Raw genomic sequence first — 13,325 nt, forward strand, 5'->3', positions numbered from 1 at the left:
CTCAGGCTGGAGCACAGAAGGAATGACGCGATCAGGTTTTGGTATCACAATATGAGAGGTACTGGCCCCTGGAAACATTCTGGGAGGGTGACTAAGACAGTGAGGCAAGCCGCCATCAGAACACATAAGGCCTGGCTGAGAGACGAAGGGAAGCGAGAGCACGCGCTCTGGGCCTGTGAAATGGAGCTCACCAGAGAGGCAGAACGCTGCTTTGATGGGATCCCGAGGGAGGTGATCAGGGCCAGTGGCTGCAAGCAGGGAATGTGCTCAATGCTGGAGTCCAGAGATGGACAAGCCATGCTTCCTGCTTTAGAGCGGGAAAACCGTTTGGGTTTGACACAGGCCATCCGGTCAGTTTTAAGTGTAAGGGCCATCTGTTTTATAGGAGGCTGGACGGAATGATTTGTTTGAGTTTGATTCTGTGTGACTGCCAAAGCTGGCCCAACGGACTCTGTTTTGAACAGATGACTTGTTTCTGTCTTTGGGTTTAATGGCCTCGTGAACAGGCTCAGGTCACATGAAAGAGATCTGCCCACGGTCTCAAAACAGTGGTTGCAAAACTGAATTTGGAAACCAAGCCTCCTGATGCTTAGTCCAGGACTTCTTTTTACTGTTTGTCAAAATTTTTAATCAACACTGTGTTTGCTGAAGACTCGCTGGGAAAGATTAGAGGGCAGGAGGAGAAGAGGATGAGCTGGCTGGATGGCATCATGGACTCAAAGGGCATGAGTCTGAGCAAATCCTGGGAGACGGTGAAGGACAGGCTTGCTGTGGTCCACAGGGCAGCAAAGAGCCAGGCACGACTGTGACTGAACAGCAACAACAAATAACCCAGTGCCTCCTTTCTGTACAGTGTCTCCTGGGTTCTTCTGACCTTTTACGTTTTCAGTCTTGCAGGCTCAGTCTCAGAAGCCTTTAAAGAGAATGGAATCCTACACCTGAAATTTCAACACTTTTGTTTTCAATGACAAGATGGAGGGAAAATATCGCATCACATCAGACAAGTCTCTTCTCAAGATTTTAGTTCTGCTCTGAGCTGCTTCTGGGTGACCTACTGCTCTAATTAGGCTGGAAGTCAACTTGGCTTTCATGGGATTCAGGATAATGGCTGGAGGAAAAAGTTGTCAAGACTGCTTAACATCATCAGGGCTCACAGTGGCCTCAGAGCATTCCAGGAATTCATCGATTCACTCCATGATGCATTCTGCTGGTTAACCATAAACACAGACTCACAGGAAGAACAAACATCATGGAGTGATTTAGTCTTAATTAATATACTGGGGACAGAACAAAGCAGACAAATAGTAACACTGGAACTTATTGCCAGTCCCCTCCCCAAGCTCCCCAGGCAGGGGTGCGGTGCAGGAGGAAGTCACCAAGGACCCAGGCTGGCTGTCCCATCTCCTCCTTCCTCACGTGTGCTCAGCCACGGGAGGAGAGAGAAGCAACCCCAGCCCGTTCTGGCTGACAGAGTTCTGAAGAGGATCAAAGTAGATGATGGGTGGGGAAGAGTGAAAAAGCACTGTCCCCAAAGGAGAGATGTCTTCACGGAACAAGCATGCGTGGGCGCCTGTGACAGGGCATGCACTATGCGGAACACCAGGCAGGTGAAGTGAAATGAAACACACGCCTGCACTCGAGACGGTCAGACGCAACACGCTGCTGGCTGCAAGGACACTGCCAGGAGAGCACGGGGTGACCTGAGAGCGCAGGAGAGGGCTGCTCCCAGGCAGGGCAGTTAGGAGCAGCTACTGTGCACATTCGGCCTGAACAGGGGATTAAGGCAGCAGAAGACTGTGCTAGAGTTTAGAAAATACCTCACTCTATTTCATATGATGCTCAAGATAATCTGCAAAGTGGGTCCTGGTTTTATGATTACCCTTACTCTATTAAAAGTCAGTGAGGCTTCCCTGGTGGCTCAGCGGTAAAGAATCCGCCTGCCAACGGAGGAGACATGGGTTCAATCCCTGGGTCAGGAAGATCCCCTAGAGAAGGAAATGGTAATGCACTCCAGTATTCTTGCCTGGAAAATGCTATGGACAGAGGAGCCTGGTTGTCAGAGAGTTGGACAGGACTTAGCAACTGAACAACAACACTATAAAGCAGAGGCTCCCAACCAGGGAGGTTACTGGTATGTAGCAGGTAAGACCGACGACGCTGTAAACAGCCTGCAATACACAGGGCAGCCCCCACAACAAAGGATCACCTGGGCCCAAATGTCAACTGTGCCAATGTGGAGCAGGCCTGCTGTAAAGGAGACAGGCCCACAGAGAAGCAGCAGCTTATTTAAAAAGCCACAGCGAGTTAGTGGAAAGGCTGGAACCTGAACGCAGGTCTCCTGGCACCTCAGACAGGTGTCCCAGGTCATCCAGCCTGCGCCGCTCTACACCTGGGCAGCAGAGGAAACGAGCCTGAAGGACAGGGGCCGGGGCAGGAGCCTGGCTGATGCTGGAGACCTGGAGTCAGAGCAGCACCGACAGGGAGAGGGGGAGGAGAGAGACGAGGGGAAAGAGAAAAGCAAAGGAGGAGGCAGGCAGTGGAGGTCTATTTCTGACTCCTAGCTAGAACAGCCTTTAACATTTCTACAGCAATCTGCATTTAAAGAGGCTGGTTTCACACTCTCAGTCATCACAACAGCCTCATCAGTGCGGTAGGTCGGTGGTGGAAGAGGCCAAGATAAAAACATATTTTCTGAAGCTCAGAAGGATGAAACGCTTTACCCAGCGTTCCCGAGCTTGCAGAGCAGAGCAGAGCAGGCCTCGGTCAGCACCCTCTCGGGCAGCTGACAGGCACCTCGCCCCAGCCCTGCTCCTCAGCCCCCTGCAGCCCACAAAGGGGGCGAGGAGAGGGGGGAGGTCCCTCTGAAAGGGCTGCGCTGTGAGGGCAAGCACGCAGGCCCCCGGTGGTGGAGGCGGAGGCCCTGATTGGAGGCCGGCCGCCTAACTGCAGGGCGCCCCCGCCCCTCTGCGCATCGCTGCCTGTCCTCACAGCGAGAGAACGGCTAGCTCACCTTGAGGAGCCCTCCCTGCTCTGCAAACCAAGTCCAGTCTATTTTTAAATTCTCTATTCCACAGAAGCCAATGATGCTGCTTCTGAGGGTAGCCAATGAAAACTGTTACTAGGGAGGCAGCTGCTATAGCTGAGCTCCTTAGCCTCTGCTGACAGGAGATAGAATTACTTTGTTAATGAGATAATTTTTCAAAAAAAAAAAAAAAAAAAAAAACTGTCTTCTTAAAAAATATCTTTGTTCAAAAAGCCTGGCTGCTGTTTCAGGCAGTTCTGCTGCTGATGGCTTAGCTCCCACTAACGTTTCTCCTGTGACTGATGCCCTCACAGGGCTTCAGGAATGCACGGGGCAGGTGTGGTGGACGGGGGACAGCCTACAGCTGCTGGGCTCCGGCTCTCAGGGAAACGAGTCACCTTCCAGGACTGTCATCTCAGCTTTAAAATGAGGGGGTGGGATGAGCAGGTCCCCTGAGCACAGTCGGCACTGAGGCTCAAACCATATTGAGTCTGGTCTGAGTCAGCTTCTTTGTTTCCACTCTGCTTGTGAAGATTAAATAAAACAATGAATGGGGAGAAACTCCTGAAAAACAGGACATGTCACTGTCAGAGAAGCTTGTCAGAGGGGTGTGGAGCTCTAGAAATACAGGGAAGGCCATTTATCTGGGTGCCAGTTTATTTGTTCACAGGGGTCTCCAGCAGTAGCTCTCAACTAAGGAATGCAGCTCATTCAGTGCAATGGGAAAAATTCAAGAGAAAGTTCCACCGCAAGTAATTACGATGAAGTAGCAACATTTGCGAGAATTACCTTTTCCCCATCACCAAGCCAAATCAAAGCCACACCACAACATCACGTTTGCTACTTTACATTACAGTGTGATCTTTCTGGCAGAGCGGTGGAATCACATTCCATACAACCCTGGGTGGGCACTTCCTAGTTTGGGGGACTCTTCAACTTCCACTGAATTGCACTTCAATTTCATCAGTCTAGATCTAGCTAATAGCAGAGTTTATGATTTAAAAATTAAAAAAACAAAAACAAAAAAACCCCTATCATCTTGGCCTGCAATCTGTGAACTAATGTATCTGTGTTTGCACACGCCGCTACCACCCGACACTTCAGTGGAATGTCTTCGAAGTCGCTGCCTTGAAGTCATATATGCGACTGTGACTAGATCTAGCCGCTCTAGCTATCAGGCCCTCAAGAGATCAACTCCACATCCTCAGGAGATCATCAACTCTTCACAAAGCCTTTGAGCTCTAAAATTTTAATAATCTCGATTTCCCACCAATACCAGCCTCTTTTTCAACTTTGAGTTCATAGCCGGGAAATGATTAATTAAGGTCCTGCCCAAACTGATTGAGAACAAACAGACCTACCTGTGAACCCGCAAAGTAACAGACAGGGCAGACAACACCTCGCTCCATCCAGCTGTGTCTACTGCAGCGCTGTGTCCTCTGGGAAACCACCCCCTAACTGAGCCACTGGGTGGGACGCTGCTTTGGTCATCTCTGCAGCCCCAGGCCCCAATGCAGGACCAGACATGGGCAGTTGTTTAAATGGAAGACTACTGGATGAAGGAAGTACAGTCTGTGACCGTGAAATGGCCTGACCCTGGGACCACAAGACTCAGACCAGCGCAAGCAAGCTCTGTCCTTGAGCGGCAGAGGGACCCCAGGCAAATCTCTTCACCTCTCTGCTGCTGCTGCTAAGTCGCTTCAGTCATGTCTGACTCTTTGCAACCCCATAGACGGCAGCCCACCAGGCTCCGCCGTCCCTGGGATTCTCCAGGCAAGAACACTGGAATGGGTTGCCACTTCCTTCTCCAATGCATAAAAATGAAAAGTGAAAGTGAAGTTGCTCAGTCGTGTCCGACTCTTCGTGACCCCACGGACCGCAGCCTACCAGGCTCCTCCGTGCATGGGATTTTCCAGGCAAGAGTACTGGAGTGGGGTGCCATTGCCTTCACCTCTCTACCCCTGGCCTATTTCATCACCTGTAAGATGATCTAATAAGGTGACTGATCCTGATGCTGCCTGGGACTGATGAGGCGACAGCAGACCTAGAAGCCACGGGTATCCTGCAAAGCAAGGACAAAAGCAATGGGCTGTTTCATACATATATATAAAGAAACCTTTTCTAGCCTGGCCTTTGGGATAAGAACTGTCACCCAGAACTTTTCCTAGATGCTCCCTGCCCTGTAAACACGAAGGATGCCACGCTAATCCCACGTGCTAGCAGCCTCCATAAAATCCTAAGCTCAAGAGACACTGCCCTTGGGGCACAGAAGAAAGAGCCCAGGAGGCACGCGACTTGGGCAGCTGGTCCTGAGTCTCCCATCTGTCCCCCATTGGCCTCGGACAAGCGAGTCCCCTCTCTGCCTCAGTGTCCTGACAAGAAGAGATCCCCTTAAAGCTTCCTCGTCTGGCTCCTGCCCCTCAATGGTCCCCCACTTTCCCATAGCCCTTTCCCACTCAGAGTTTACAGGCGGCTCTAACTCCATCAACCCCATGCAGGAGGCTCACCACCCTCGGATGGGGTGGTATCAACACACCGGCTGGAATGAGCTCCTCTGTCATCATCTCTGTGCCCAGCTTTTCTTTGAACAGTTTCTGCTTCTTATTCCCCCTTAGGGGAAAGCACGAATGCAGTCCCCATGACCACAAATTATGCAGTCACGTCTCCCACATTTGGGGAAATCGCAGGGGTCAGCACATCCAGAGTGCAATGAAAAGCCTCACCCTGGGAAAATCACCTTCGTGATCATGGAATCTCCCCTGCCAGGTAAGTAATAGTTTCTACTTTAATAAAGGCTCCTATAACTTATTTGGCAGGCAACCTAGAAATCCTTTCCTATTCCTCATCGAATTATTTGCCAAGAACTGATAGCCCAGATCAAACCCTGGGAGTTCTCACCTGGACTAACTCGGCTTCCTAAGAGGCTTCCCTGTCTCCAGATATAGCGCCTTCAAACCCACCTCTCACAGTCAGTTCCAAGGATAACTGGATAAAACGCAAATCTGACGACATCAGGTCCTCACATAAAGCCCTCTGAAGAGGACGGCTCTCCTGTGGGAAGTGGTATAAAGCCCCCCCAAGCTTCAGCACTGGGGAGCTTATTCCTGGCACATGCCCTGGCCAGTCTCGTCCCCTGTTGGTCCATCCCTGTCCCCACCCCACCCCCCAGCACGCGGGAGGACCACTTCCAGGCCCTGTCTCTGCTGGAACCTTTTCAGCACACACCCAGCAGCATGTGCGTGTCAGGTCCCCCAACCCCAGGTCTGCAGCTCGGATCCCACGACAAGGTCTGTTTCTGGGTCTGTCACTGTGGGCTCCGCGAGGGGAGTCACCAGGTTTGACTTTATCTTCCCGGCAGCCTGGGAGTGCTCAGCCCGTGTTTATTTTCCTATGGCTTTGTATGAAGCTTTTTCAACAGGTTTTCTTTCTTTCTTTTTAAATAGAAAGTGCATCCTCTTTTTTTTTTTTAGTATTTATTTGAGGCACAAAGGCTCTTCAATCTTCCTCCTGGGCATCTGTGACCTAGTTCCCAGACCAGGGACTGAACCCAGAGCCCCTGCGTTGACAGCACGGAGTCTTACCACTGGAGCCCTAGGGAAGTCTCTGGACAGTTCTAACATGGGATTCTGGATAGAGGGGTTGCTGCTGCGTGTGCGTGTTTAAGCAAAACCTCTGTGTTTAAGAAACGTCGCGAGTCATGAAGAATTAAAAGATTTTAAATTAGCAAGCTCTGTCTGGGGGCTGCAGGCGCCAGCTCTGCGTCTCTTCTCTGCCTGCCCTGTGCACAGTCCAGTGTGCTGTGAGCTCCCCAACCCTCCCCTCCCTCACAAATGGGGGCTGGCCACATGCCTCGCTCGATGCTGGAGGTGTGCAGCCTGGCTCCTGGATCCATATTCCCCCGAAACTGCACACCACGTTGTGGCTTAAGCACGTTGGACTTTCTCAGCGACTCTGTTAATAATTTCCATTAGTTTTTCAAAAGGGCTCCAAGTCACCAGAAAGAGCATCCCCATTCCCCCAACAGAAAGCACAGGGGCTGCCTTGAGCTAGGGGCTGCTGCTGAAGCCCTGTCACGGTGTGTTCCTGCTCAGGGACTGCTGCCCACAGACATGGGGGTTAAAGGGGGTAGAGTCTCCGCAGTGCTCTCGTCAGGAACAGAGAAACCAGGAGTAATTCACGGAGCGTTTGGAAACCTCCAAAAGCAGTGAAACCCAATACAGAGCAAGGAAACTGCACAAATCTGGAGATTCTATTTGGCCCAGCAATTTCGAGTCCATTTGCTAAATGCAATAATGTAACAGAGGTCTGAGTTCCTCCTTCTCAGTTCAGGGGGACTCAGGAGCTGCAGGGTCCAAAGCCATGCCTTGAGGCACATATGACCAGGAGCAGCAGAAATGGGGCAGGTCTGAGGAGTGATATTAGTGTAAAAGACACACCAGACTTCAAAGACTTAGAACCAAAAGTCATCTAATAATAGCTCATCAGTAATTTATATGTTGATTACGTGTTGAAATTATAATATTTTAGATACAGTACTTTAGATAAGATTGTTGAAATTAATTTTATCTGTTCCTTTTACTTAACAGGGCGATTAAGTATTAAAAACGCTGCACATGGCTCCCACTTGCAGCTTGGGTTCTGTTTCTGTCGGTCAGGGCTGCTCTACAGGACACAGCATCACTTATTCACTAGTCTCTGATTTAATTCACTCTGTCAGTGCTTAAGTAATTGATTCCCGCCTTAGAAATGTTCTACTCTCTGCAAATCAAAAGCAAAACTTTCAGAGAGAGTTTTATAAGACAGGCATTCACATTTTCACAAAAATAAAAAACTGTTTGCCAAAGAGTATCTGGAAAAATACACTAAGACAAATTGATCCATCGGGTCCAAATCCATGGTGCGAGCCACTTGGTGATATATTATAGAAAATGTCATATCTGGGGTATACGTCTAATAATCGCCTCTCTCTAAAGACATTTCCTGAGCACCTACTGCATACTGGACTCTTCACATCTGTTATCATTCTTTCCGTTTTAGATGAGAGTGAACTGGAGCTAGGAGCGGCTCAAGGCCACTGGCAGGTGGCAAGCCGCCCGGGAGCCAGGCCACGGCGCACGGCGTGCTCCTCTCCCCGCACTGTAATGAAGGCACAGACATCACGCCTCCGGTTAGGGAAGCTGTCCTGTGAGGCAGACGTGGGAGACTATCCATCACCGCATTGAAGGAGGGCATTCAAAGCCATGTGAAGGACTTGCCCACATCTCACGGCTTGCTGGAGCACAGTCTCACACCCAGGCGTTCTCGTAGCTTTTAAATGTATCCTCTCCATGCTGCCAAACACCACTTCCTCCTTTAATTAATACTGTGTTCCTGAAGGTCTTGGAATTAAAGGGGACAACAGAAGGCGGACTATTATTGCCAATAATAGTCACATTCATATTCAAAGACAAAACATATATGACTGTACATTATACATTCCTACATTATGAATGTAGTAATAACACCATGACTTTTTAGTGTGAGACTTCACATATTCATCAGCTCTTCCATGCTCACCGTGCCATGCTAATTTGAAAGAGGGAGAAACTGAGGCACAAGACAGTTGAGTGACTTTGACGAACGGAGCTACTCGTGGACCAAATGAGAATTAAACGTGAGGACAACAAAGAGTTAACCGGGGAAGCCTTTCCTCTTGGTCTCTAACTCCAGGGAAGGTCTGACTGACTGATGTATAAACTTCGGGATAGGTAGGAAAATGTCAAAGCAAAAAGAGCGGGAAGATCCATAGAAAGGGTTAACTTCTTGCGAGGGAAGTGCGTTTACCGTGTGTGGGAGTCCAGTCTGGCTTTGCTCTACCCTGTCTGGGCCTCGGGTCCTCAGCCTTCCCGGGGCTGCACTTCCCCTCCTTACAGGGCAGGGGGAGAAAGGCAACAGAACAGGAGTCGTCAGACTAGAGTCCTAGACCCGGCTCTGCTGAGAGCTACCCTGGCAATGATGCCCAAGTTCAGACCCTTTCCCGCTCTGTTTCCTCATCTGTAAGAGGGAGGTAATTCCTAACTTGCTGAGTGTGGTGTTAATTAAATAACGTATTATAAATAGAGCTCTTGGCACTTAGTAGCAGAATTTACAGAAGCTGTCCCATCTGTATCCTATGGTCTAGCTCTGAATGATAAACGAAGATATAATAACTATAAATTGCCCAAGACACAGAGGGTGTTCAGTAAATATTACTTCCCTTTCCCGCTGGAAATGCCTAAAGGGATCCCACTGAAAATTAAAAGCATTTAGATACTGGGTCCAAAAAAGTGGCTCCTAGCACAATGAGCCAGAGGAGAGCTCAAGAGCTTTTTCAGTTCTAAAGATGCCTTTTCTTCTTCTGAAAGTACCCCCCAAGCCCTTCACAGACTGTCTTCAGACGAGATCCTGAGTCGCCTGAGCATCCTATTCTCTGTTTTAAATGTGTCTGCATCAGTCAGCTTGGGCGGCCGTAATGAAATACCACGGACTGGGTGTCCAGCAGTCGCAACTCCCTTCCTTATAGGAGGAGGAGGCCGAAGTCCAGATAGAGGTATGGACAGGCGGCTTCCTCGAGAGGCCTCTCCCCTGGCCTGTGGATGCTGCCCCTCCCTGCACTTCACACAGCCTTCCTCTCTGCGGCTCTCCTGGAGACTCTGCTCTTCTTAAAGGAACAGTCCCAGTGGACGAAGCCTCCAGCCTTATGACCAGTTTGACCTTCAGTACCTCCTTAAAGGCCCCATCTCCAAACACAGTCACACTGGGGCTGAGAGCTTCGACCCACAAATATAGGGGGACACAATTCAGTCCACAAGTGTCCCAGACCACAATTCTCTGTTGGAAGCCTGATGGATACAATCCGGTGGATGTGCTCTGACATTCTGAAGATTACCGGGGCACTCATCTCCTCTGGAGGTAAAACGGTACAGGTTTTACTCTGTTTTTATTTATCTTGCATGGTTTTGAATTATTTGGGATTCTTTAGGTTGTAAGTGACAGACATTAATGGGGGAAAATGGAATTAGTTCATACAGTGTAAAAAAGATAAGGCTCTTGGCTAAGTCTGGATTGAGCAGGACGGCACACGGGACACCCAGGCTCGACGACGCCAGGCGAATTCCGTTTCTTTGGCCTCTGCTGAACCCTACCACCCTGTCTGGCTTCATTTTCAGATGGTCTTTACCCACATGGTGGGAAAGAGGGCTACAGTGACTTGAGGCTTTCTTGATCCCGACATGACGGCACCTTTCCTAACAGCTCTAGCCCAGCAGGGGCTCCACGGAGGACTCAGATGTCACCCTGCACCTGAGCCAGTCACCACGGCAGGGGCTGGGTTGTGGCCGGCCACACAGACTGCATGACTGGGCCAGGTGACCGGGGACGGGCTGCTGCTTCCCTTCTATCTAACCCGCCTCTCCAGAAACGGCTGTGCGCACAACACAGCCTCTCTCGAGGAATAACAGCACTATTCCAGGAAACAAACAGGTGTGCCAAAACATAATTTGGTTGTCCCTCTCTTTAAAAGTCTCCTGGGACTTCCCTGGTGGTGCAGTTGATGGGAACCCACTTGCCAATGGAGGGGCCATGGGTTTGATCCCTGGTCTAGAAAAATTCTCCAAGCTGCAGAGCAACTAAGCCCATGAGCCACAGCTACTGAGCCTGTGCTCCAGAGCCCATGCTCCGCCACAAGGGAAGCCACTGCAACGAGAAGGCCATGTGCTGCAAAGAAGAGCAGCCCCCGCCGGCCGCAACTAGAGAGCCTGTGCACAGCATCAAAGACCCAGAATGGCCAAAAATAAACAAACAAAAACACCCAGACTCTCGATCTTTGTGCCACATCTGACCTACTGAAATAACCTTAAGCTCATCTCTGTCTCTCTGGCCGGGCGCTGAAACACAACTCCCCTTCATGGACCACAGACCTGTTGCGGCGAAGGAACTTGAGCAACTCAAAGAAGTGATGAGCCACGCCGTGCAGGGCCACTCAAAACAGACGGGTCCTAGCGGAGAGCTCTGACAGAATGTGGTCCACTGGAGGAGGGAATGGCAAACCACTCCAGTACTCTTGCCTTGAGAACCCCGTGAACAGTATGAAAAGGCAAAAAGATATGACACCAGAAGATGAGGCCCCCAGGTCAGAAAGTATCCAATGTTACTGGGGAAGAGCAGAGAAATAGCTCCAGAAAGAATGAAAAGGCTGGGCCAAAAGTGGAAATGACGCTCAGTTGTGGATGTGTCTGGGGGTAAAAGTAAAGCCCAATGCTGTAAAGAACAACAATGCCTAGGAACCTGGAATGTTAGGTCCATGAATCAAGGTAAATTGGAAGTGGTCAAGCAGGAGATGGCAAGAGTGAACACTGACATCTTAGGAATCAGTGAACTAAATGGACAGGAACGGGCAAATTTAATTCAGATGAACATTATACCTACTACTGTGGGCAAGAATCCCTTAGAAGAAACGGAGTAGCCCTCATAGTCAACAAAATGCAGTACTTGGGTGCAATCTCAAAAATGACAGAATGATCTCTGTTCGTTTCCAAGGCAAACCATTCAACATCACAGTAATCCAAGTCTATGCCACAACCACTAATGTCAAAGAAGCTGACACTGAATGGTTCTGTGAAGGCCTACAAGACCTTGTAGAACTAACATCAAAAAAAGATGTCCTTTTTGGACTTCCCTGGTGGTCCAGTGGCTAAGATTCTGTGCTCCCAATGCAGGGGGCCCAGGTTCAACCTCTGGTCAGGGAATTAGATCCCACATGCTGCAACTAAGATCCAGCGTAGCCAAATTTTTTAAAAAGTAAATATTAAAAAAAAAAAAGTCCTTCTCATCACAGGGGATTGGAATGCAAAAGCACAAAGTCAAGAGAGCCTGGCGTGCTGCAGTCCCTGGGGTAGCAAAGAGTTGGACACGACTTAGTGATTGAATAACAATAACAGAAAACACAAGTGACTTATCCTAAGTTGGTAAAGAATGCTCTGACACGTTAGCGCTCCCCCACCTGCACTGGTATGCAGAAGTGCAGCAAGTTTCTTCTCCTGACAGCTAGACTTTATCACGGAAACAGCAAGAGTAATTACATCGAGAGGGTGATATATTAGAAATTCCTTAAAAAAAGAAACCGCAGATGGGCACATCTGAGAATCAGCAGTGCTATTGAAGAAGAAGAAAAAAAAAAGCCACCACATGCACACTGTTGAATGAAATTTACCATTTTGAAACTGTCCAAAAATTTCTAGCTGCCAGGAACATATCAGAAAAACACAAAATAAACTGCCTTAGCAGTCCAAATTGGAATACAACAAAGTGAGTGAGTCTTGATTTTCCAATCGGGTGACTTCATTAAATTCCGAAAACAGAAAACCTAGCAAAAATACAATTTAGGGGGACGTCCCTGTTGGTCCAGTGGTTGAGAATCCGCCTTGTAATGCAGGGGACACAGGTTTGACCCCTGGTCTGGCACCTAAGATCCCACATGTGGCAACAATTAAGCCCACACGCCACAACTAGAGTCCATGAGCCACAACTCAAGATCCCATGTGCTTCCATACCCAATGCAGCCAGATAAATAAATATTTTTAAAACACACAAAACACAGTTTAGAAAGAAAATTCAAGAAACAAAGTCTCATTGTAAAACATTTCTCAGTTTTAACATACCAGCTACAGAACCCTGAGACCTAAAGACAAAATCCACTCATTCATCCAACAACTATTCTTCAAATAGTGGTAGATGCCGTGTTGAGTACTAGAGTGGAAATGAACTTGGTAAACATCAACTGAAAAAAGAAAAAAAGTATGAATTTTACTGTTAACAAAGCATTTCTGCATATACAATCATACTTTTCCTCACAATATTTTACAGATAAGGCAAGTGAGACCCAAAAAGAATAAAAAATGATTTGCCCCAAATTACAATACATAGTCAGTAAGAGCAGAAGCCTGAACTCATACCTAAATAAGACTTCAAATCTCAGGCCTTATTATCTTCTTCCATTTATGTATTTTCCCCTGAATATTCTCTTCTCCTGGCACACTGCAGTCCATGGGTTTGCAAAGAGTAGGACATGACTTAGTGACTGAACAACTCTCTTTCCTCCCTCTTCTAATTCCGAGGCTCAGATTCTCCTTCCCATACAGCAGTATTTTTCCAGAGTTTAAACTAAAAATTAAGTGTTAGGCGCTATTGGTGGGGAACCTGCCTGACAGTGCGGGAGATGCAGAAATACTCGGGTTCAATCCCTGAGGTGGGGGCAGGCGGGGGGGAGATTCCCTTGGAGGAGGAA

At 48.7% G+C, this 13,325-nt stretch overlaps 1 protein-coding gene and 1 non-coding gene across 4 annotated transcripts in view; both read right to left on the bottom strand.

Moving 5' to 3' along the window:
- EVL (Enah/Vasp-like) overlaps positions 1 to 13,325 on the bottom strand; it is a 143,547-nt gene that overhangs the window by 78,897 nt on the left and 51,325 nt on the right. The window lies entirely within an intron of this gene.
- Positions 5,636 to 5,796, bottom strand: LOC112581033. Its single transcript, XR_003105481.1, has one exon. It is a non-coding gene; the product is annotated as a U1 spliceosomal RNA (small nuclear RNA).

Source organism: Bubalus bubalis, chromosome 20 (genome assembly GCF_019923935.1).
Source record: "Bubalus bubalis isolate 160015118507 breed Murrah chromosome 20, NDDB_SH_1, whole genome shotgun sequence".
NCBI classification, from domain to species: Eukaryota; Metazoa; Chordata; class Mammalia; order Artiodactyla; family Bovidae; genus Bubalus; species Bubalus bubalis.